The 27,231-nt window shown below is 38.4% G+C and overlaps 1 pseudogene; it reads left to right on the top strand.

Moving 5' to 3' along the window:
- The window catches only part of LOC129639922 (melanoma-associated antigen B3-like), a 91,979-nt pseudogene that overhangs the window by 8,516 nt on the left and 56,232 nt on the right, over nt 1-27,231 (top strand).

The raw sequence follows: 27,231 nt of genomic DNA, 5'->3' as shown, positions 1-27,231 counted from the left end.
GTGTCCGACTCTGTGCGACCCCATAGATGGCAGCCCACCAGGCTCACCCATTCCTGGGATTCTCCAGGCAAGAACACTGGAGTGGGTTGCCATTTCCTTCTCCAGTGCAAGAAAGTGAAAATGAAGTCGCTCAGTCGTGCCTGACTCTTAGTGACCCCATGGACTGCAGCCTACCAGGCTCCTCCGTCCATGGGATTTTCCAGGCAAGAGTACTGGAGTGGGTCACCAGTGCCTTCTCCACTATATCTGATTTGTTCCATAATCTTTAGTCTCTGGTCTACTGTCTAGTATATAGAAACATGCAAAATAATGGATTATCAAATGATTGGTTAACAATAACTGAATTAATGTGGAGTTTTGAATGTGCTACTCTTACTATCATCAGAGCATTTCAAATGCAAGTAATTACCTCATTAGATACATAAGAATTTATAAATGTATTTCATATATGGAAATGTGTTTTATTTTTATTTATATATATTCTCTCAAATATGGAAGTAGTCTCTTACAGCTAAAGGGTTTGCATATTTTATACAAATTGTTTTCTTTTTATGTGCATACATAGCACATATTTTTGTCTGATATGTCCTGAAAAAAGCAATTTTAATTTTTTAGTCTTCTGGATAATTGGCTCTGTTCTCCATTTTATTTTTCACATGTAGAGCAGTCTCAAACATCATAATTATATGCTACAAAGCAAAACATCATGTGAAAATATTTATTTGGAACCAGAATATTATGTTGAGAGAATTTTCCCACCATGAACATTTGTGTGCCATCTGTATTCAGTCCAAGCAAGTTGCTCATTACTATTAAGGAAACTTGGATAGTAGACCCTCTAACTCCTTGGAACTATTAAACTATAGCAGTTACCAATATAGTAAAACTAAGACGCTTTGATGCACTGTTTAATGTTTTGTGAACTTTCTCTGGAATATCCTGAGATGTTCACTTATTCCCTAAGAAACAGTCTCAGATAGTAAATAGGTATATTCATATTGGGCTTCCCTCATAGTTCTGTTGGTAAATCATCTGCTTGCAATGCAGGAGACTTGGGTTTGATTCCTGGGTCAGGAAGATCCCCTGGAGAAGGAAATGGCAACCCACTCCAGTATTCTTGCCTGGGGAATCCCATGGACACAGGAGCCTGGTGGGCACAGTCCATGAGATCGCAAGAGTCAGACACGACTTAGTGACTAAAGCACCACCATATTCATATTGTAAATACAAACCAAACAGTCTTTAATGCTTTTATTTCAGTGGTAAACTTTATATTTGTATGACTACAGAAATGAATGATTCTTGGGACTTTCCTGATGGTCCCATGGTTAAGATTCTGCATTTTTGCTGCAGAGGGTGTAGGTTCAATCCCTGGTCAGGAAACTAAGATCCCACATGCTGTATGAGTCTTCCAATAAAACAAAACAAACTCAAAATCTGTTGTAAACAGTATTAAATGACAGGCTGTACTAAGGATTAGACATTAGGCATTAGACAAGGTTCAGTTGCTAAAGAAGACTCATAGCACCAACATGTTATGACTTAAAAATGTGTCAGTTCCTTGCATGGAAAGGCCCCAACAAGGCACCAGCATTAAAGTCCAGATACACATGTTCCCCATCCTTTAGGCTTTCTATTTTGTTCCACTAATCTATATTTCTGTCTTTGTGCCAGTAACATACCGTCTTGATGACTGTGGCTCTGTGGCGGATTCATGTTGATGTATGGCAAAACCAATACAATATTGTAAAGTAATTAACCTCCAATTAAAATAAATAAATTTACATTAAAAAAATAAAATTAAGCACATATTCTCTTAAAAAAAATAAATAAAGTACAGATACAGGTCACAGCCAGAGGCTTGCTCAGAGTAAGGGTGTGAGGAAACCAAGCTACTGGCCTCCCTCTGCAAAGGCCGTTACTAGGGCACACATTTTCTTTTAGACCAAGAACACAGTTTTCTCTTAAATTGAAAACCACTTACATGGGCACATAAAACCACAGAACCCAGGAACCCAAAATGGAGTCTCAACCAGAATTTCTTACGTCCCAGGGGTCCCGTAGGCATCTTCCTGATGCACAACCTGCCCCTATGGCCCTTTCCAGGTCCCTCACCAAGACCAGGTGCAAATCATCAGTCTTGCTTGTCAGTAAATATTGCTGACATGGTGATATATCACCCCAGATCTCCTCAGAACTACAGTTACAAAGCAACACTAGTAGTCCGTGCAGTTTGTACCCTGGCCAGGCTCAGGGCTGGGTGGGTATTTTTCTTATTGCAGGGCATTTTCAAACCTGGCAGGGGGGATTGACTCTCACAGTTCAGACACCTAATAACAGGAACCATTTCTTTCAATGTGTAAAAGTGACAAAGGATTAGTATTCAGAATATATGAGTCACTTGTAAACTAGAGGGAGAGAAACTCCAAACATATTTTTAAACACACACACATAAAAACTTACTAATGGTTTAGGAATGATGAAAAATACCAACAAAAAAACTTAGCAGATTGCAAAATTTTCAGAAGTCTGCTAGATACATTTCAATAAGAATCTGGGAAAACAAAGGCCTTCACAAGCTGCCATTAGTAGTGGAAAATGGTCCAGTCACTTAAAAGAGCAATTTGACAACCTTTACCACAGGGAAGGATGTTTCTACCTTAAGATTATTCATCTCCTAGGAATATACTTTATAAAAATTAGAAAACATAACATGGGAAACATTTGCATGATTATTTATTACAGCATTGCTTTTAATCATGAAAAATTAGAAACAATATAACCTATAAATAGAAAGTATAGATACATTAGTTACCTATTTTTAAATGGACTACTTAGTAGAGGTTAAAATGAATGAACATTCTTGTATCATGAGTCAGTGATGTAATATCATACAAACCCTGAATCGTGAATATGCTATTAATTCTAAAATTTTAAAACATAAAGCTGAGTGGAAATCAAATTACAGAAAGACACAAATTTTATTGCATCACTTATACGCAATTAAAAACCAGATAAAATCTCATAATGCATTATTTGTGGGACCATTCAGATGTCATGAAATATAAAATTTAGGAAAGATGAACACCACCTTTTTTTTTGGATAGTAGTACTTCTATGGAGAAACTTAAATATTCTTAGTGAGGGGTCCAAAATGATTTATTTCTTTGAAAATAAGAACTTATGATAAATATGGCAGAAAGTTAACTACAGCATTTGGAAAATTAAAACTGTGCCTCCTAGAATTTAGGCAGTAGAGAGACAAGTGACAGACTTGCATCTGAAAAAAAGAAATCTATCAAATAGATATGGAGGCCACAGAGGTCACACTGCCTCCCCATCAAAAGTAAAAGAAAATAATAACTTTTAAAGTAGCCTAAAATGTGATAAAAATGGACTTCATGTGAAGAAACCTCTCTGGGCTTACCTTGGATTTTTCCTAAAATTACTGCCTGATTGGTTGTAGAATACAGCCCCAGCTTATGAATAGAAACTAAGTGAAGTGTCCTCAGCTCCCAGCGATAGTAGAGACATTTTCAAAGTCAAGAGTGATGAACTTCAATGGCTCCATTTGGAGTGCTTCTAAATAATTCTCACAGACACTAAAGAAACATTCCATGGAATAATAACTGGCATGAGGACTCTGCCATATTCAGAGGAAGTCATCAAGGAAATAGGTCTGTCATTCAAGTCAGTCTTTTCTTGATCCTGTAGGCTGCTTGTTTGGAGTGAGAATGAAGCAAAGGAAGTGAAATATGAGAAGGGGTAGAGATGACAAAGATGAAGAACCAGATAATACCCCAGGAGTGATGGAGGACTGGACTAGGTAAGAGACTCAGCTCTGAACTGAATGAGACTATGGAATTGATCATTACAATACAATGGGCATTTTAATTGTAAACTTGAGACTGTACCTTATGACTAAATGTGGCCAGATCCCTTTTCATTATTTAACAGTGATCGTAAAAGTTATGGGACCTGTTTGCAATTTCATCCTATGTGGGGGAAGAATTGGTCCTACAGAGTTGGTCTAAAGGGTCAGTGAGAGGAACAAATGTTTTATATTTATGCCTTAAGAGACACTAGTACAATAAGTGGATCTTGTGGTTATTTTGTGAAAGACAAATACAGGACACAAAGGAACATGTGTCTTCTATAGAGCAGTTGTAATATAGACCTTAATCTGCTTGTCGATGATTTGTGAGCATCATTATAATAACCTAGAAGAGAAAGGTAGAATTTGGTGAATATATATATTATAAACTACTTCACAATTCTGATCTAACTAAAACTTGTAGCATTTTTCAGTTTTTTTGTGATAATCACTAATGTTACACATTGCAGTCCTATATATTTGTTTTGAGATGCCACATGTGGTATTGTCAGAAAATACCACAATGGAAACATGAAGGAGAATTGGGGAATCATTCATTTAACACAGGGACAAAGAATGTGTTGGTTGAGTCTAATTTTTACCTGAATCATTTAGATAAATTCCTCTATCTCCAGTGTTTGAGGCTTAAGTAAGAAGTTTGATTACTTTTGTGGGGGTGGGGAAGGGGATTGTTTCAAAGTTTTTGATTTTCTTATTTTCACTTGTCACAGTGTTTTTGTTTTCTAATGTGCAAATTCTCTGAAAGCCTATAATTTCCTCTACACAATTACAGTGAAGTATGACTGAGCAATTCAAGTGACCATTTGAGGTAATGGATTTGAGTTGCTACAAACTAGTTGAGTTAGAAGCTGTAATATTTAATGCAGCAATGCTCAGGGTGAACTTCTGTGTCACACAACTTTAAAGCCAGATGATGCTTATCTGAATAATTTGGATGATGTGATCTTTACTGCAAAGTGCCTACTATATGCAACATAACATTACATGACATCTAAGGGATCTTGACAAAGTTTGGAAAGATGAAACCTGTGAGGTCATAGTCTTTAACTACTAGCAAGATATGACATACCAGCTGCTGAGTAAAGCCAGAATGTATGTTCTTTCTATAGGGTTGGATGATTAGCAGTAGAGTGATTTATATCAAAATGTCAACATGAGTTCCCAAACTTGTGTCTACTAAGCACTCTCTATCCCATATTGCTACATATAATATCCTGTTTCTCTCCCTCTAGAGACATGACCAGTGCCCCAGGAGGCATTTGATGGTTTAACCAGAACGTTAAGTGACTTTTGAATTCCTTAGAATTGACTGATCACGTACTCTAATCAGTAACACTTTTCTAAGTGTGCATCACACACACCCATGTTCTTTTAATTTATAATTTATACTTATACTAATGTTCTAGTACATTATGTTCATTACTCAACATAAACCAATACTAGAAATGTAAGATTTTTGAGTAAAGATTAAATAACCATTATTTCTGCAAAGATATTTTACAAGAGTCTTCAGCCTTAGATTCCAGCTTTGAAATTCTTAATTGCTGTTTTTTTTTTCCTCTTTTTTTCTTTTTTCTTTTTTTTAAATTTTATTTTATTTTTAAACTTTACATAATTGTATTAGTTTGAAGGGGAAAAAATTAATAAGATGCCATAAGTGCTTCAGTGTGTGTTGCCCCAATGTGATTTCATTCTGGAAGTCCACTGAAAGTGGAATTCAGTAACCAGGGGAATGTTATGTGACAGAAATTAGGCAGTCTTCAAAAACAATCCATGTAGCTGATGTAAATGTATGCATGCTATGCTATGCTAAGTCACTTCAGTCGTGTCCGCTCTGTGTGACCCCATAGACGGCAGCCACCAGGCTCCCCCGTCCCTGGGATTCTCCAGGCAAGAACACTGGAGTGGGTTGCCATTTCCTTCTCCATTGCATGAAAGTGAAAAGTGAAAGGGAAGTCACTCAGTCATGTCCGACTCTTAGCGACCCCATGGACTGCAGCCCACCAGGCTCCTCCATCCATGGGATTTTCCAGGCAAAAGTACTGGAGTGGGGTGCCATTGCCTTCTCCGAATGTATGCATAGATCAAGCAAATTTTGAGAACAAATGTCTGGTGCCATAGGGTTGTGTTCATGAAATGCATTGCAAAAGAAAATATTAAAACACTTTCCTGGCTCAAAGATGTAGAAATGAACACTGTCATAGAGCATTTGTGGGACAAACACAGAGGGGATTTTCCATTACACCACAATTGTTGTGGCTTCCCTGATGGTGTTGGTGATAAAGAACCTGCCTGTCAATGCAGGAGGCATAAGAGATGCGGGTTCGATCTCTAGGTCAGGAAGATCCCCTGGAGGAGGCATGGCAACCCACTCCAGCATTGTTGCCTGGAGAATCCCCATAGACAGAGGAGCCTGGTGGGCTATAGTTCATGGGGTTGCAAAGAGTCGGACACAACTGAAGTGACTTAGCACACATGGAGCTTTGTTGTAATTAACTTGCAAGAGGCAACAAAGGTAAAGTCAATGATTTCAACATAAAGAGAGCTTTTCTGTCTTGTAAAGGGCTTCCTGGTAGCTCACTCAGTCAAGAATTTGCCTGCAATGCAAGAGACAAGGGTCTGATCCCTGGGTCACGAAGATCCCCTGGAGAAGGAAATTGCAAGCCACTCCAGTATTCTTGCTTGGAAAATCCTATATAGAGAGGAACCTGGCAGGCTACAGTCCATGGGGTGGGGGTGGGGGGTGGGTGGGTCACAAGAGTCGGACATGACTTAGCAACTAAACCACCACCACCACTTATCCTCTAAAGGTAGGATGAAAATCCAGCAACTAAACCACCACCACCACTTATCCTCTAAAGGTAGGATGAAAATCCACTTTAATGATCCCTTGCTCAGACGAATACTTAGGGCAAATGGGAGCATCTGTAACCCAGGGCTTAGGAGACAGAAACAAACATGTCCCAGTAACCAGACACATAGATTCATGTGTTGGATCATAACCATGTTGGATCATTCAAGCGTTTGCAAAGGTATACAGTGGCTTTTAAGGACAACCATAGCTGTTCAATTCTTTATTAAGTGTAGAGACTGGAAACTCCTTTAACTTACTAGAAAGATCATGACAAAAGGTAGCCTTTTCCATGCAAAGTTGCAAGGGATGGTGGAAAAAAGGAAAATAATAAAAGGAATCATTTCTCTTGGTTATTCCTTGAGGAAGGTCTCAACTCTTTGTTGAAGAGGGAATGGAAGTTAAAATAGGAATACTGCTGCAGCTCTGCACAGTACTGCTGGAACCCGAGTTCCAAAAGAAATAAATGTGTACCAGGGAGAAAGAATTTTATGTGAAAATATAATCTGGGGTAAGCATTCACAAACTATATGGTCTGTGGGTCAAATCTGATCCTTGCACCAGTTTGTGTTAACAAAATTCTATTGAAACACCCATTTATCTCCGTATTGTCTGTGACACATTTCACAGTATAATAGCAGAGTTGACTAGCTACAACAGAAACAATGTTTCTTACAGAGCCTAAAATATTTATCCTCTGACCCTTTACAGAAAAAGTTTTCTGATATATAGGCACTGGGGTTTGATATATACCATTAAAGTTTCTGAAAAGACTTGTAATTAATATAAACATTTAATGAGTAAATATTCATTTATTTTATAGGAAAAATAAGTTGCATATATGTAAGTATTTCCCTGGGTATTTTATCCTGAAGGTCTGTGTTATATATGTGTGTATAAAACCATTTAGTAGACAACACATAGTACATTCTAGAATGTAAATTCAGCCATTCTTCATCAGTCACTGGGACTCTATTCTCAGTTTACTTTTTTAAAAATTAACTAATGTATTTTAATTGGAGGCTAATCACTTTACAATATGGTACTGGTTTTTGCCGTACACTGACATGAATCAACCGTGGGTGTACATGTGTTCCCCATCCTGAACCCCCCTCCCACCTTCCGCCCCATCCCATCCCTCAGGGTTGTCCCAGTGCACCGGCCCCGAGTGCCCTGTCTCATGCATCAAACCTGGACTGGTGATCTATTTCACATATGGTAATATACATGTTTCAATGCTATTCTCTCAGGTCATTCCACCCTCGCTTTTTCCCACAGAGTCCAAAAGTCTGTTCTTTACATCTGTGTCTCCTTTGCTGTCTATCATATAGGGTCATTGTTACCATCTTTCTAAATTCTATATATATATATGCATTAATATACTGTATTGGTGTTTTTCTTTCTGGCTTACTTCACTCTGTATAATAGGCTCCAGTTTCATCTACCTCATTAGAATTAATTCAAATGCATTTTAATAGCTGAGTAATATTCCATTGTGTATATGTACCACAGCTTTCTTATCCATTCGTCTGCTGATGTACATCTAGGTTGCTTCCATGTCCTAGCTATTATAAACAGTGCTGCAACGAACATTGGGGTACACGTGTCTCTTTCCATTCTGGTATCCTCGGTGTGTATGCCCAGCAGTGGGATTGCTGGGTCATATGGCTGTTCTATTTCCAGCTTTTAAGGAATCTCCATACTGTTCTCCATAGTGGATGTACTAGTTTGCATTCCCACCATCAGTGTAAGAGGGTTCCCTTTTCTCCACACCCTCTCCAGCATTTATTGTTTGTAGACTTTTGAATAACAGCCATTCTGACTGGTGTGAGATGGTACCTCATTGTGGTTTTGATTTGCATATCTCTGATAATGAGTGATGTTGAGCATCTTGTCATGTGTTTGTTAGCCATCTGTATGTCTTCTTTGGAGAAATGTCTGTTTAGTTCTTTGGCCCATTTTTTGATTGGGTCATTTATTTTTCTGGAGTTGAGCTGTAGGAGTTGCTTGTATATTCTCGAGATTAATTCTTTGTCAGTTGCTTCATTTGCTATTATTTTCTCTCATTCTGAAGGCTGTCTTTTCACCTTGCTTATAGTTTCCTTCATTGTGCAAAAGCTTTTAAGTTTAATTAGGTCCCATTGGTTTATTTTTGCTTTTATTTCCTTTACTCCAAGAGGTGGGTCATAGAGGATCCTGCTATAATGTATGTCGGAGAGTGTTTTGCCTATGTTTTCCTCTTGGAATTTTATAGTTTCTGGCCTTACATTTAGATCTTTAATCCATTTTGAGTTTATTTTTCTGTATGGTGTTAGAAAGTGTTCTAGTTTCATTCCTTTCCAAGTGGTTGACCAGTTTTCCCAGCACCACTTGTTAAAGAGATTGTCTTTTCTCCATTGTTTATTCTTGCCTCCTTTGTCAAAGATAAGGTGCCAATAGGTGTGTGGATTTATCTCTGGGCTTTCTATTTTGTTCCATTGATCTATATTTCTGTCTTGGTTCCAGTACCATACTGTCTTGATGACTGTAGCTTTGTAGTATAGCCTGAAGTCAGGCAGGTTGATTCCTCCAGTTTCATTCTTCTTTCTCAAGATTGCTTTGGCTATTCGAGGTTTTTTGTATTTGCATAAAAATTGTGATGTTGTTTGTCCTAGTTCTGTGAAAAATACCGTTGGTAGCTTGATAGGGATTGCATTGAATCTATAGATTGCTTTGGGTAGTATACTCATTTTCAATATATTGATTCTTCCAATCCATAAACATGGTATATTTCTCCATCAATTTGTGTCCTCTTTGATTTCTTTCATAGTGTTTTATAGTTTTCTATATATAGGTCTTTTGTTTCTCCAGGTAGATTTATTCCTAAGTATTTTATTCTTTTTGTTGCAATGGTGAATGAAATTGTTTCCTTAATTTCTCTTACTATTTTCTCATTGTTAGTGTATAGGAATGCAAGGGATTTCTGTGTTAATTTTATATCCTGCAGCTTTACTATATTCATTGATTAGCTCTAGTAATTTTCTGGTGGAGTCTTTAGGGTTTCCTATGTATAGGATCATGTCATCTGCAAACAGTGAGAGTTTTACTTCTTCTTTTCCAATCTGGATTCCTTTTATTTCTTTTTCTTCTCTGACTCCTGTGGCTAAAACTTCCAAAACTATGTTGAATAGTAGTAGTGAGAGTGGGCACCCTTGTCTTGTTCCTGACTTGAGGGGAAATGCTTTCAATTTTTCACCATTGAGGTTAATGTTTGCTGTGGGTTTATCATATATGGCTTTTATTATGTTGAGGTATGTTCCTTCTATTCCTACTTTCTGGAGGGTTTTTTTCATAAATGGATGTTGAATTTTGTCAAAGGCTTTCTCTGCATCTATTGAGATAATCATATGGTTTTTATCTTTCAATCTGTTAATGTGGTATATCACGTTGATTGATTTGCAAATATTGAAGAATCCTTGCATCCCTGGGATACAGCCCACTTGGTCATGATGTATGATCTTTTTAATATGTTGTTGGATTCCATTTGCTAGAATTTTGTTAAGGATTTTTGCATCTATGTTTATCAGTGATATTGGCCTGTAGTTTTCTTTTTTTATGGCATCTTTGTCTGGTTTTTGTATTAGGGTGATGGTGGCCTCATAGAATGAGTTTGGCAGTTTACCTTCCTCTGTAATTTTCTGGAAGTGTTGAGCAGAATAGGTGTTAGCTCTTCTCTAAATTTTTAGTAGAATTCACCAGTAAAGCCATCTGGTCCTGGGCTTTTGTTTGTTGGAAAATTTTTGATTACAGTTTCAATTTCCATGCTTGTAATGGGTCTGTTAAGATTTTCCATTTCTTCCTGGTTCAGTTTTGGAAGGTTATACTTTTCTAAGAATTCATCCATTTTTTCCAAGTTGTCCATTTTATTCACATATAGTTGCTGATAGTAGTCTCTTATGATCCTCTGTATTTCTGTGTTGTCTGTTGTGATCTCTCCATTTTCATTTCTAATTTTGTTGATTTGATTCTTCTTCCTTTGTTTCTTGATGAGTCTGGCTAATATTTTGTGTTTGAAAACTTCTTCTTCACGACTCCCTCCCCGGAATGGATCTCCATCCCTAACTCCTTTGTCTCTCTATTTGTCTTTTATATTTTGTCCTACCTCCTTTTGAAGAGAATGGGCTGCATTTCTGGGTGCATAGTGTCCTCCACCAGCATTCAGAAGTTGTTTTGTGGAAGTTGCTCACCATTCAAATGATCTTTTGATGAATTTGTGGGGGAGAAAGCGTTCCCCCTATCCTATTCCTCTGCCATCTTAGGACCGCCCCTGGATTCAGTCTTAAATTGCCAAAAGAAGAAGTGGAGTTGTTTTGTGGTTTAAGAAATTATCCAGTTGGAGACTGCTGTATTTTGAATGAGGCATTCACGAAGCTTTAGAATCTCTCCTTTCACATGAATGGACAATTCTCCAAAAAGGGACTCCAAATGGGTGCTAAACTATCACATTAGTGTGTTCACAGTGCCTCCTCAGGATTCTAGGCCTATGCTTCTGAGGAGAGCAGGATCTGTGAGACACCAGACTCTCCTCAGTTTACTTTTATGTGGTAGTATTTTAATTTTAACTTCTCTAATAAATGACAGTGTTGATACTCTTTCACATGCTTATTTGATACATAAATATCTTTACTGATAGTGTCTGTTAAATGTTTCATTCACTTTTAATTGGATTGCTTTATTTAAAAAATGTTTTGAAATATAGTTGATTTATAATGTTGTGTTAGATTCAGATGTACAGCAAACTGAGTCAGTTATACATACACATATATCCAGTCTTTTTTAGATTCTATTCCCATAGGTCATTATAGAGTATTGAGTAGGGTTCCCTGTGCTATATAGTAGGTACTTATTACTTACCTATTCTATATATGAGTATGTATATGTCAATCCCAATCTCTCAATTTATCACTCCCCCGCCCATTTTTCCCCCCTGGTAACCACAGGTTTGTTTTCTGTGTCTGTGACTCAACTTCTGTTTTATAAATAGGTTCATTTGTATTGTTTCTTTAGATTCCACACATAAGTGATCTCATATGATCTTTGTCTTTGTCTGAGTTACTTCCTCAGTATGACAGTCCCTAGGTATTCTCAGTTTTAAATTGAATTTCCTCTCCAGTGGTACACCATTTGGGTATTTCTTCAGACACAAGGAGCTTAGAATATTATCCAGTTAAAAAGACCTATTAAGATTTTTGCAGACAGAGAAGCAAATAAAGTAAGAAACCAGTTTCCCCAAAAGGTTGTATTAACTGTTTTTGTCCTGAAAACTTTTGTGTTACTTTTCATATATATATATATCACCTGTCCAGGGCACAGAAGATCATAAGCCATTCAGCCCAGCTTTTATTTCACTTTAGAGTTTATCTCTCTCAGAAGTCCATTCCAAATAATTTACCTGGACATGTATTTTTGCAGTTGGAATATAATACTTCTTTGCATCTCTTTCCATCTCAAAATATCATTGTCTTGCCCTTTTTCTTTTCTTTTTTTTTTTAATAATATTTCATGTCAGTAAACAAGAATGATCTTTTTCACATTGATTTTCTCTCCACTAGCTACTTTTACTATCAGAGATAGAGTTTTGAGGAGATAACCTTCCTGTATTGTGTGATTAAGGAAATAGATATACAGTGTTCACAGTAAACAACTTGATAAGAAATTTGATCCAACTTTTCTGTCCCAATCTGCATCATTTCTTGTTTCAGTTCAGCTTTAAAAAGTTTATTCCTTTGAATCATTGTCTTAAATAGGTTGTCTAAAGATTAATGTGCCACTAGTGGGGCTGACTCCATAATATCTTGCTATGAGTTAACAAAAATGAGAGAGAGCCTGAGGAACTAGTGGGTGTTGGAGCAGAAGTTTCAACAAAAATGAGGAAGGTGGCAGGATAAAGCCCAGGATATGGTGGGTAGCAAGCAGGTGATGGGTACAGGGATGAACGGATAGCACGGAAAAACTGACGATGTCAGTAGAAATAACATACAATCTTCTCCCACTTTACAATCTTACCTAGGGCCAGATCTGCCCATAAATTCAGTATACTGACTATTATTTTCATCAGAGAGAAAGAGAGTATGGGAGAGAAACAATAGATAGGAGAAGGAAGAAGAGGAGGAATAATGGAAGGAAGGAGGATAAGAGAAGAGAAAGAAGAAACCCTGCCTATGTGTAGTTGCTAGATGTCTTAGGAATTTCTAACAGATGGGTCTAAATGACTATTTCCTATCCTGGGACTTTATGGTTTTGCTTTTCTGGATCCCCTTTTAGGTGGCTCAGATGGTAAAGAATCTGCCTGCAATGCAGCAAGCCCGGGTTCAATCCCTGGGTTTGGGAAGATCCCCTGGAGGAGGGTATGGCAACCCACTCCAGTATTCTTGCCTGAGAAACTACCCTCGTGGCTCAGATGGTAAAGAGTCCACCTGCAATGCAGCAGGCCCAGATTCCATCCCTGAGTTGGAAGATTCCCTGGAGGAGAGCATGGCAACCCACTCTAATATTCTTGTCTGGAGAATCCCATGGATAGAGGAGCGTTGTGGGCTGCATTCTATGGGTGGCAAAGAGTCAGCCACGACTAAGTGACTCTGTTCACTTTATCAGTTCAGTCACTCAGTTGTGACTAAATCATTATTTATGTAGTTTCTTCAGAAGGGTATTGTCCTAAGTGAGATAACTTTGGCAGAGTGATAGAACTGTTACATTTCTTAGCATTCTTGGGTTATGGCTGAAAAATTTCCCATAAACATATACTAAATGTAGGGTAAAATAGAACGCTCTGGGCCCTTGGAAGTATCTCATTGCACAAAGAATAAATGAAAGGGGGAGTTATCTGACACGGTAACAAAAAGCATAGCATCAGGGAAACAGTGAACCATTAGCTACACCTTTCTTTGTTTTTTATTTTTAGTCTAAAAACTTATTTGACAGTCTATACTCAGGAAAATCTTGATGTTCACTCTTGCCATCTCCTGTTTGACCACTTCCAATTTGCCTTGATTGGAAAAGACAATTTGCCTTGATTGGAAAACTCAGCAGTGGTCACAGGACTGGAAAAGGTCAGTTTTCATTCCAATGCCAAAGAAAGGCAATGCCAAAGAATGCTCAAACTACCGTACAATTGTACTCATCTCACATGCTAGTAAAATAATGCTCAAAATTCTCCAAGCCAGGCTTCAACAGTATGTGAACCGTGAATTTCCAGATGTTCACACTGGATTTAGAAAAGGCAGAGGAACCAGAGATCAAATTGCCAACATCCATTGGATCATCTAAAAAGCAAGAGAGTTCCAGAAAAACATCTATTTCTGCTTTATTGACAATGTCAAAGCCTTTGACTATGTGAACCACAACAAACCGTGGAAAATTCTTAAAGATATGGGAATACCAGACCACCTGACCTGCCTCTGGAGAAATCTATATGCAGGTCAGGAAACAATAGTTAGTACTGGGCATGGAACAACAGACTGGTTCCAAATAGGGAAAGGAGTACATCAAGGCTGTATATTGTCACCTTGTTTATTTAACTTATATGCAGAGTACATCATGAGAAATGCTGGTCTGGATGAAGCACAAGCTAGAATCAAGATTGCCAGGAGAAATATCAATAAACCTCAGATATGCAGATGACACCACTCTTATGGCAGAAAGCGAAGAAGAGCTAGAGTCTCTTGATGAAAGAGGAGAGTGAAAAAGTTGGGTTAAAACTCAACATTCAGAAAACTAAGATAATGGCATCCAGTCCCACCACTTCTTGGCAAATAGATGGGGAAGCAGTAGAATCAGTGAGAGACTTTATTTTGTGGGGCTCCTTGGAAGAAAAATTATGACCAACCTAAAGAGCATATTAAAAAGCAGAGACATGGCCAACAAAAGTCCGCCTAGTCAAGGCTATGGTTTTTCCAGTGGTCATGTATGGAATTTGGCAAAACTAGTACAATTTTGTAAAGTTTAAAAATAAAATAAAATTTAAAAAAAAATAAATAAAAAATAAAAATAAAGAAAGCTGAGCACCGAAGAACTGATGCTTTTGAACTGTGGTATTGGAGAAGACTCTTGAGAGTCCCTTGGACTGCAAGGCGATCCAACCAGTCCATCCTAAAGGAAATCAGTCCTGAATGTTCATTGGAAGGACTGATGCTGAAGCTGAAACACCAGTACTTTGGCTACCTGATGCAAAAAACTGACTCATTGGAAAAACCCTGATGCTGGGAAAGATTGAAGACAGGAGGAGAAGGGGATGACAGAGGATGAGATGATTTTGTGGCATCACCAACTCAATGGACATGAGTTTGAGTAAACTTTGGGAGTTGGTGATGGACAGGGATGCCTGACAAGCTGCAGTCCATGGGGTCACAGAGTTGGATGTGACTGAGTGACTGAACTGAACTGACTCAGGAAAATAATCTCACCCCTCAAATAACCATTAAATATTTATATCAAGTTAGATTGCATTTATAGAAAAGTATCATGAAATGAAAGGTAGCAGCTTTAATGAGAGGAATATTTTATTGATTTACTTGTGCATATCTGTCACAGCCTTGTGTCACAGAGGTTCAGTGCTACCTTGTGGCTATTCATTGACCCAGAGTAGTACATTTGTCCCTCAGTGGATCATCAGCTAGGAATGGTTCTTAGAGTATAGAATGACTATAGTGGTAGAAAAGGAGATAAAGTAAGTGTTGTGAAACCCTCAGAGAGGATGTACTTGACTATAAGCATGTTAATGTAAATTATCCTATTATATTCTATTCTCTGTTGTCCCAATGAAAATTGTGCTATTTCAGTCCACCAATCAGTGCTTAGCTGTGCTTTTAGATATTCTACTTTATCTGAATATTCTTTTCTTCTTTTCTCCCATTTTTTTAATGAAGCCTTAGGGGAAAAAAATTACATTATTAACTTACTGTGCCTTGGTAGCAGTTACTGTGAATTCAAATGCACATTTAACTTAAAATAAAAATTAAAAATATATAAAATGATTATATTTCTTTATGCAAATTTATTTTCTTTCTTGCTAAAAAGGTTTAGTTATTGCTTTTGCTTTAGATGGAACACAAATGAGGCATGAGAGCTCCCGTTTCTTTTTCACGGTTGAAAACAACGTTGAGTATTAGCACAGTCATTAATATTATATAAAATCTCTAGTTCAGTAGGTTATTGATTTGTGTGATACCACACAACAAAGAAAGTGACTATTTGAAAGAGCCTACAGCTGAACTGTGATAATAGTCATTATAGATTCTTGGCTTGAACTAATAAACAGGTATTAAGTTATGTTTTTAGGACTTTGAGCTGCTTTTTATGTTGCTACATGGATGATTAGTGAAACAATTCAATGCACACAGTTTCATTATTCTCTTTATCTGGTAAAACTGATTATGAAGTCAAATAAATTTGGCAAAACTAATACAATTATGTACAGTTTAAAAATAAAATAAAATTAAAAAAAATAAACTTTAATTTTATATTGGAAAAATTTTTAAGCCATCACTCTTCAGATGTGATCCAAAGCCATAACCAGGGAATTCATAGGAAGAGTGTATTCACATTAATAATCTATTATTTATGTAAAGTTGAACTGATACTGTCATTTAGAGCAAATATTTGTTAGTATGAAAAATGACTCAATGTCATTGAAACGATGATCTTTTAAAAAACAGTTACATATTGAAATTTTAATTTTATTTTTTGTAAACAGTCTAAGGAAATACATGTTGAATTCATAGTTTTATGAACATATTCTCAGTCACAGTGAAATAATGGTTCCAGTAGAAAACAGTATTTTGAAAAGTAATTCTCATGCTAAGCATATCAAATCAGCAAATGCAGTGCATTTCAGTGTCTGGTATCTGTGTTTTTCCTTTCTCAGATTTGGTATTTCCAACTTGTCTTGGTATAGTAATATGAGACCAGTTTGGATACTACAGACCAAAGGGAAGCAATTTTTCCCCCGGAGGATATTTGACTATATCTGGAGACTTTTGGGTAGTCACAATTTCTAAAATACTTCTAGAAAGCCTATTATACACTTAATACATCTGAAACCAGACTAACCACATTTCAGATGTTCAATAGCCACTTGTAATTGGTGACTACTTGTAGTGATCAGAATAGCTTGCCTGTATTCTCACCTTTATTCACCCATATCTTATGTACAGAAAAAAACTAATAAGGATCTGTTCTGAGTTGTGCCACCAAGTGTGACCAGTATGTTCTTCTATTTAGCAAAGGAATTTGTTCATCCAAGGATTCTATTAAGATTAAAACTTTCATATTAATGTTATATCCCATCTTGAAAATTACCACTTTTTATGATTTTTAGTCACAAAATCTGAAGGATTATCAGGAGGATGTGGTACAACCTCCATTTTAGTCCATCAGTTCTTGTACTTACAGTGTCAAGCCCATTGAGCTGTATCACCTGTATCTCTATCACAGCCTAAAGTCAGTTTAATAATATTAAAAGGGGAGGTACTTTTCTGAGAGGAATCTTAAATAGTATTTTTCATTTACTTGAAGGAATTCTTGTATATAAAAACAGACAAAATATTTAAGTAGACTTCTCTCATTTAAAATTAAATAGACTATTCTTGCGATTTACTCCCATTTAATGTGACACTGGAGTGCTCATTTGTATTTTCATGAGGATGATGAATCTGTGATTAATGACTTATAAATGATATTATGTCAAAATTTAAAGGACAAGTATTATGGAATTAACTTTACTCTGGGCAAATAAGCAATAAATTAGGGTTATTGTCTGAGTAGCCAGACAGTGCTAACCAGAATCTTGGTATTTTTTGGAGAAAGTTGAAAATGCATCTCTCCTTAGCTTTTATTCTCCTGTAAAATATAGGGCTGTCATAAATATAACATAAACATAACAAGTATCATTTTAATTGCTACTTTGAAAGAGTAAAGCAACCTCAAAATATTAATAAAATAGTGTACTCTCCCACAGAAAGCGTAAACAAATTGTTTAGATGATTTAATCTACTGTTGAAAACTCCCGTACTACTATATATGGCACCTGCGATGAATTTGAAGAACACATATTTTGGTCGAAGTAACTTAATTTTGGTGCCTTTCTTCCCATGGAATCTCTCTCAAATGGCCAGGAACTTGGGGGAATTTCTGTTTCTGGTTCAAAGAGGTGGCTTCACACTTGGCAATTTGAGGTGTGGTTGATACAATAGCAAAGTCTTTGAATTTCTCTAAAACACATTAAGAAATTTCTCCACTCACAAATGATGGGAATCTTAGAATTGAAGAGAACAGATTGTCAAATGAAACATGATGGTAGGTGATAGAATTTGTTGAAATAGAGTTATCCTTCATTAATTGTTGCTGAAATGCACCATCTGCTTTAAAAGAATAATCATTTGTGGCATATCATCTTGATATGCCATTCATATGGCGTATGTGTCATTCATGACACATTCATGAGAAAATTAGTTTATGTTTGAACATCCACTTCAGTTCAGTTCAATTCAGTTCAGTTGCTCAATCATGTCTGACTCTTTGTGACCCCATGAATCACAGCACGCCAGGCCTCCCTGTCCATCACCAACTCCCAGAGTCCACCTGAACCCATGTCCATTGTGTCAGTGATGCCATCCAACCATCTCATCCTCTGTCGTCCCCTTCTCCTCCTGCCTTCAATCTTTCCCAGCATCAGAGTCTTTTCCAATGATTCAGCTCTCCGCATCAGGTGGCCAAAGTATTGGAGTTTCAGCTTCAACATCAATCCCTCCAATGAACACCCAGGACTAATCTCCTTTAGGATGGACTGGTTGGATTTCCTTTCAGTCCAAGGGACTCTCAAGAGTCTTTTCCACCACCACAATTCAAAAGCATCAATTCTTCAGTGCTCAGCTTTCTTTATATAGTCTGACTCTCACATCCATACATGTCCACTGGAAAAACCGTAGCCTTGATTAGACGGACCTTTGTTGGCAAAGTAATGTCTCTGCTTTTTAATATGCTGTCTAGGTTGCTCATAACTTTCCTTACAAGCAGTAAGCATCTTTTAATTTAATGGCTGCAATGATAATTCCTCAATGATTTTGGAGCCCAGAAAAATAAAGTCAGCCACTGTTTCAACTGCTTCCCCATCTATTTGCCATGAAGTGATGGGACCAGATGCCATGATCTTCGTTTTCTGAATGTTGAGCTTTAAGCCAACTTTTTCACTCTCTTCTTTCACTTTCATCAAGAGGCTCTTTAGTTCTTCGCTTTCTGCAATAAGGGTGGTGTCATCTGCATATCTGAGGTTATTGATATTTCTCCTGGCAATCTTGATTCCAGCTTGTGTTTCTTCCAGCCCAGTGTTTCTCATGATGTTCTCTGCATATAAGTTAAATAAGCAGGGTGACATTATACAGCCTTGACATACTCCTTTTCCTATTTGGAACCAGTCTGTTGTTCCATGAACATCCACTTACTAGAGTCATTAATTTTGTATATTTGGCCAGTATGCTAGGGCAATAATACAGTGGGTGATCTACCTTTCAGCCAGATAATCTGTTCGATCTGGTAGGGAATGACTCCTTCAGTTCTTTCAGATTTCTTGGGTAAAGAGAATGAAGATATGTCTTGCCAGTGAAGTTATATCAGAGGTATAGTACTGGTCAAATTGATATCTAAATGCTTGAAATATTTGGGGGAAGCTAAGTTTCTTAAATGTCCATTGTAAGCCTTTGACAGTTATCTTTCAAGTAGGCTGCTATGTGCATAAATAGTATTCTTGCCCAAAAAATATAAAATGGTTTGTGTTTTATAAGCAGGTAATCAAGAACAGTGTGATAGGTAATATTAGTGACTCAGTATTTTACCTTAGATGTAATACATTCATTTCTTCATAGCATGTGAAACGAAATATGTTCTAGGCAAATGATAATAGTAGACAATATACTAAATATTTGAGTCTGTTCCTTTAAGGGTCACCTAAAACATCTTCGTATCTTTTTCAATTCCTTCTCAATAATCTAATGATTGATTCTCATTCTGTAATGTGGAAGTTATTCATTTTAGCTTGAATATCTTTGGCAGGTGTTTCTATCTAATTCCCCCTTAACTATTCCCTTCCTTTTAGAAGACAAGCATGCTTAAGGGAAATGACTATCTTTGATTCTTCTAAATAATTTTTCTCAAATCTAGCACTCTTAATCAGTATTGGTTTTAATGAAACTGAATACTATATACTATTCCCCATTTTGAGATTAATTGCCTGTTACACATTAAGGAAAGAGTTTAATACACAACACATTTTTCAAAGAGAAATCAGCCAGATGGATTTTTTTTCCATTTCAGTGGTTGACACACTTTTATATTTATTCCACGTGGCATGTGCTCTTTCTGTCACATCTCTCACTTTAATGAGTTGATAATGTCACCAAATGGTTTTTGGCTATATCAGAACCAGTATGTGTAGGAAGTAACTAGAATTCCCTTATGAATACCTGCAAATGTCAAAAGAGTTTCTATGGCGGCATTAAGGGAAAAGAGAACATCTGAGTTAGTGAAAAAAGGGAAGACACACTTTCTGGTAGATCTGTGATAGAAAGTACTTTGGATGGTGCAGTCTCTTCTTCAGAAACACAGGAAGCAGAGCTGACTCTGTGTGTGTGTGTGTGTGTGTGTGTGTGTGTGTGTGTGTGTGTGTAACTGTGACTCACCTTGATTCTTTGTTCACCTAAAAAGGTATCTAGTATACTAGATACTAGTGTATTTACTAGTATATTTATTTACATCCATGGAGTTGGTTTAGGTTTACTACTGAACACTGAAGAGTTTGACAAAAGCACATGTATTATTTAAGCTACCTATAAGAAATACAGAGAAGGGAATGGCAAAGCACTTCAGCATTCCTGCCTTGAGAACCCCATGAATATGAAAAGGCAAAAAGGTAGGACACTGAAAGATGAACTCCCTAGGTCAGTAGGTGCCCAATATGTTACTGGAGATCAGTGGAGAAATAACTCCAGAAAGAATGAAGAGACAGGGCCAGAGCAAAAACAACACCCAGCTGTGGATGTGACTAGTGATGGAAGCAAGGTCCGATGCTGTAAAGAGCAATATTGCACAGGAACCTGGAATGTTAGCTCCATGAATCAAGGCAAATTGGAAGTGATCAAACAGGAGATGGCAAGAGTGAACATCAACATTTTAGGGGTCAGTGAACTAAAATGGACTGGAATGGGTGAATTTAACTCAGATGACCATTATATCTACTACTGTGGGCAAGAATCCCTTAGACAAAATGGAGTAGCCATCATAGTCAACAAAAGAGTCTGAAATGCAGTATTTGGATGCAATCTCAAAAACAACAGAATGATCTGTGTTCCTTTCCAAGGCAAAGCATTCAATATCACAGTAATCCACATCTATGCCTTGACCAGTAATGCTGAAGAAGCTGAAGTTGAACAGTTCTATGAAGACCTACAAGACCTTCTAGAACTAACACCCCCAAAATTTGTCTTTTTCATTATAGGTGACTGGAATGCAAAAGTAGGAAGTCAGGAAACACCTGGAGTAATGGACAAATTTGGCCTTGGAGTACAGAATGAAGCAGAGCAGAGGATAATAGAGTTCTGCCAAGAGAATTCACTGGTCATAGCCCACACCCTCTTCAAACAACACAAGAGAAGACTCTACACATGGACATCACCAGATGGTCAACACCAAAATCAGATTGATTATATTCTTTGCAGCCAAAGATGGAGAAGCTCTATACACTCAGCAAAAATAAGACCAGGAGCTGACTGTGGCTCAGATCATGAACTCCTTATTGGAAAATTCAGACTTAAATTGAAGAAAGTAGGGAAAACCACTAGACCATTCAGGTATGATCTAAATCAATCCCTAACAATTATACAGTGTAAGTGAGAAATAGATTTAAGGTACTAGATCTGATAGAGTGCCTGACGAACTATGGACAGAGGTTCGTGATGTTGTACAGGAGACAGGGATCAAGACCATCCCCAAGAAAAAGAAATGCAAAAAGCAAAATGGCTGTCTGAAGAGGCCTTACAAATAGCTGTGAAAAGAAGAGAAGCCAAAAGCAAAGGAGACAAGGAAAGATATACCCATTTGAATGCAGAGTTCCAAAGAATAGCAAGGAGAGATAATAAAGGCTTCCTCAGTGATCAGTGCAAATAGAGGAAAACATAGAATGGGAAAGACTAGAGATCTCTTCAAGAAAATTAGAGATACCAAGGGAACATTTCATGCAAAGATGGGCACAATAAAGGACAGAAATGGTATGGACCTAACAGAAGCAGAAGATATTAAGGAGAGGTGGCAAGAATACACAGAAGAACTGTACAAAAAAGATATTCATGACCCAGATAATCATGATGGTATGATCACTCACCTGGAGCCAGACATCCTGGAATGTGAAGTCAAGTGGGCCTTAGGAAACATCACTACGAACAAAGCTAGTGGAGGTGATGGAATTCCAGTTGAGCTATTTCAAATCCTAAAAGATGATGCTGTGAAAGTGCTGCACTCAATACAGAAGCAAATTTGGAAAACTCAGCAGTGGCCATGGAACTGGAAAAGGTCAGTTTTCATTCCAATCCCTAATAAGTGAAAGTGAAGTGAAAGTGAAGTCGCTCAGTCGTGTCCGACTCTTTGCGACCCCATGGACTGTAGTCTACCAGGCTGCACCATCCATGGGATTTTCCAGGCAAGAATACTGGAGTGGGTTGCCATTTCCTTCTCCCTAATAAAGGCAATGCCAAATAATGTTCAAAGTACAGCACAATTGCACTCATCTCACACGCTAGTAAACTACCACACGATTGCACTCATCTCACATGCTAGTAAAGTAATGCTTAAAATTCTCCAAGCCAGGCCTCAACAATACATGAACCATGAACTTCCAGATGTTCAAGCTGGATTTAGAAAAGGCAGAGGAACCAGAGATCAAATTGCCAACATCTGCTGGATCATGGAGAAAGCAAGAGAGTTCCAGAAAAACATCTATTTCTGCTTTATTGACTATGCCAAAGCCTTTGACTGTGTGGATCACAATAATCTGTGGAAAATTCTGAAAGAGATGGGAATACCAGACCACCTGACCTGCCTCTTGAGAAACCTATATGCAGGTCTGGAAGCAATAGTTAGAACTGGGCATGGAACAACAGACTGGTTCCAAATAGGGAAAGGAGTATGTCAAGGCTGTGTATTGTCACCCTGGTTATTTAACTTATATGCAGAGCACATCATGAAAAACGCTGGGCTGGGTGAAGCACAAGCTGGAATCAAGATTTCCAGGAGAAATATCAATAACCTCAGATATGCAGATGACACCACTCTTATGGCAGAAAGCAAGGAAGAGCTAAAGAGTCTTTTGATGAAAGAGGAGAGTGAAAAAGTTGGGTTAAAACTCAACATTCAGAAAACTAAGGTCATGGCATCTAGTCCCATCACTTTGTGGCAAACAGATGGAGAAACAGTGGCAAAAGTTGCAGACTTTATTTTTTGGGGCTCCAAAATCACTGCAGATGGTGACTGCAGCCATGAAATTAAAAGATGCTTACTGCTTGGAAGAAAAGTTATGACCAACCTAGACAGCATATTAAAAAGCAGAGACATTGCCAACAAAGGTCCTTCTAGACAAGTCTATGGTTTTTCCAGTAGTCATGTATGGATGTGAGAGTTGGACTATACAGAAAGCTGAGCGCCGAAGAATTGATGCTTTTGAACTCTGGTGTTGAAGAAGACTCTTGAGTGTCCCTTGGACTTCAGGAGATCCAACCAGTCCATCCTAAAGGAAATCAGTCCTGAATGTTCATTGGAAGGACTGATGTTGAAGCTGAAACTCCAATACTTCGGCCACCTGATGGGAAGAGCTGACTCATTTGAAAAGACCCTGATGCTGGGGAAGATTGAAGGTGAGAAGAGAAGGGGACGACAGAGGATGAGATGGCTGGATGGCATCACCAACTCGATGGACATGAGTTTGAGCAATCTCGAGGAGTTGGTGATGGATAGGGAAGCCTGGCGTGTTGCAGTCCATGGGGTTGCAAAGAGTCGGACATGACTGAGCAACTGAACTGAGTGGAACTGATTGCAAATAAAACTAGCCTCCAGGCATTAACTCCAAGACTCACATCTGCCTACTGAAATGAAGCATGCAGAGAGCCAGGAGCTTCCTAGTCTCATCTTTGTTGTGCACTTAGTATTTGTATGACTATGGCAAGACGTTTAACCTGTGAGTCAGTTTCTACATCTGTAAAAGCAGAGACTTAGATGTCACATACTTTAGTGACATCACTTTAGTGAGTGTTTACCCTGAAGGTTTGCATGTGGTTGTGTGTGAATAAGACAGCCTTCATTTAATTCCCTCCTATATCACTTAGCTAGTGCCTAAGATTGTCTCATCGTTTTCAAAAGGGATATAAATAAGCATGTGTTAGGAAGATTAAACACAAACAGGGATGTAAAATGCTTATGATATATAGAATCTTATGAGTTTTTAAGCCATCAAAATGCCTTAAATATTTTTGTTTAATTTTAGTATAAAGCCTTCTATTTGCAATATGAATAGCAGTATGAATTTGCAATATGAATAAACTCTTCTGGTTCAGCCTTTTAAATTATGTTCCAAGTTTGATCATAAGTACTAAAGAAAAACATAGTATATTTTATTACATATGCTTTATTGTATGGAAAAGTATTTCTGAAGATACGGAGTGTCAAGAGCTAAACTAATTAGTCAATGAAAGATGTAATGTAAACCTCTTTAGTGAGTAAGTCAGTGCTGTGCTGTGCTTAGTCACTCGGTCCTGTCCAACTCTTTGCGACCCCATGGACTGTAGCCCTCCAGGCTCCTCTGTCCGTGGGATTCTCCAGGCAGGGATAGTGGAATGGGTTGCCATGCCCATCTGCAGGGAATCTTTCCACCCCAGGGATCAAACACAGGTCTCCCCCATTGCAGATGGATTCTTTACAGTCTGAGCCACAAGGGAAGCAGTGTAAATTAATATAAAATGCTTATTTCTATATGGATTTTGGCGTATTTCAAATCTTTGCTCTTAAAAAGAATTTATAATCTAGATATCAAAGTAAGAAGTAAACAGTAAAAGTAGTATAATTCGTAGTTGTTAAGAACAAATATTAATTACTGGACTTTGAACAAGTCAGATTAGCATATGATTTGGTGATGAGAAAAATCCTGAGTTAGGAAACAGACAGTCATTCAACTGAATGTTGATAAAGGGCTAGACTGCAATGAACAAAGAGGGATGCACATGAAGTGGAAGAACAGCATGAGTATTAGGGCAGGAGTGGGAAAGACCGTGATGTGTTTTGGAGACAGTGGCTGGAGACACTTGGAGACAGTGGAGATAGGGCTGGAGATGTTAAGGAGATAAGGCTAAAATGATGAAACGGAGATCCTTAAATGCCTGTTTAAGGACTAGAATTTTTCCTTCCAAGACAGAAAGAGGAAAGTGTAATTTTAACACAGGACAAGTAATTTGCAGGGGTGTACCTAGCCTTTCCTGATAGCTCAGCTGGTAAAGAATCCGCCTGCAATGCAGGAGACCCTGGTTCGATTCTTGGGTCAGGAAGACCCCCTGGAGAAGGGATAGGCTATTCACTCCAGTATTCTTGGGCTTCCCTGGTGGCCCAGATGGTAAAGAATTTGCCTGCAATTCAGGAGACCTGGGCTGGGAAGACCCCCTGGAGGAGGGCATGGAAAGCTTACATGCTGATGTTATTGGCTAAGTCTAGCCTTTACATTGATCTGATTTGTTGTCATATAGCAGGTACTTTGCTCTGACTGGCTGACTTCTACCTCACTTTGCTCTGATTGGCAGACTCTTGGTCTGTACATTGCTCTGATTGGCTGACTTCTAACCTGACCCATTTGGCTTACCTGAAGCCTGTGCATTGCTCTGACACATTGCTCTGATTGGCTGACTCCTAGCCTGAACCTTGCTCTGATTGCCTGACCTCAGGCCTGTACTTTGTCCTGATTGGTGGAATCCTAGCCCATACTTTGCTCTGATTGGCTGAGTCCTGGCCTGTACTTTGTTCTGACGGACTACTTCTTAGACCGTCCGTATCTATGATTGGCTGAATACTAGCTCATACTTTGCTGTGATTGCCTGAATCCTTGTTCTGATTGGCTGACTCTTAGGCTGCTTCTCTGGTTGACTGGCTGACACCTAGACTATGATTGGCTGATTGTAGCTTGTACTTTTCCCTGATTGCCTGACTCAAAGACTATAAATTACTCTGATTGGTGGGCTTCTAACCTGTATTTTGAGCTGACTGGCTAACTACTAGCCAGTACTTTACTCTGATTGGCTGACAGTAGCCTGTAATTTGCCCTTATCATCTGACTCCCAATTTGTATATTGCTCTGATTGGCTGGCTCCTAACCTGTGCATTGCTCAGAGTGGCTAACTCCTATCATGTATATTGCTCTATTAAAGACTCTTAGCATTTCCCTGCACTGATTGGCTGACTTGAAATTGCACACTGCTCTGATTGTCTGACTCTGGATGGTGCATTGTTCTGATTTGCTTATTCCTAGACTGTGCCTTACTGAGATTGGCTGACTCGAGCCTGTACACTGCCCTGATTGGCTGCCTCCTTTCCTGTACTTTCTCTGATTGGCTGACTCCTGCCCTGTCTTGTTCTGATTATCAGAGTCCTAGTCCTATGGTCTGATTGGGTACTACGGAGTCTGTTCACTGCTATAATTGGCTGAATCCGAGCCCACAGTGTGCTGAGATTGCCTGACTCCTGGCCTGTACGTGGCTCAAATTGGGTAACGCCAAGTGTTCTTTGCTCTGATTGGCTGACTTTTAGCCTACACCTTGTTCTGATTGGTGAAAACTAGCCTACCCTGATTGGCTGACTTCTGTCCAGTACTTTGTTCTGATTGACTGACTCCTAGCTAGGTCTTGGCCCTGATTGGCTGACTCTGAACCTGATCTTTACCCTGATTGGCCGAATCTGAGCATGTACATTTAACTGTTTGGCTGACCTCAAGCCTGTAATTTGTCCTAATTGGCAGACACCTAGCCTGTATTTTGCCTGATTGGCTAACTCCTATCCAGTAGTTTGCTCTGATTGGATAACGTCTGGCCTGTACTTTGCACTGATTGGCTGACTCAAAGCTTGCATGCTGATGGTATTGGTTAAGCCTAGTCTTTACATTGATTTTATTTGCTATCTTATTGTATTATGGTCTGACTAGATGACTACTTGGAGAAGGTAATGGCACCCCACTCCAGTACTCTTGCCTGGAAAATCCCATGGGCGGAGGAGCCTGGTAGGCTGCAGTCCATGGGGTCGCTAAGAGTCGGACACGACTGAGCGACTTCCCTTTCACTTTTCACTTTCATCATTGGAGAAGGAAATGGCAACCTACTCCACTGTTCTTGCCTGGAGAATCCCAGGGACGGGGGAGCCTGGTGGGCTGCCATCTATG

Source organism: Bubalus kerabau, chromosome X (genome assembly GCF_029407905.1).
Source record: "Bubalus kerabau isolate K-KA32 ecotype Philippines breed swamp buffalo chromosome X, PCC_UOA_SB_1v2, whole genome shotgun sequence".
Lineage (NCBI taxonomy): Eukaryota > Metazoa > Chordata > Mammalia > Artiodactyla > Bovidae > Bubalus > Bubalus kerabau.
This window is presented reverse-complemented; position numbering and strand designations above follow the sequence as displayed.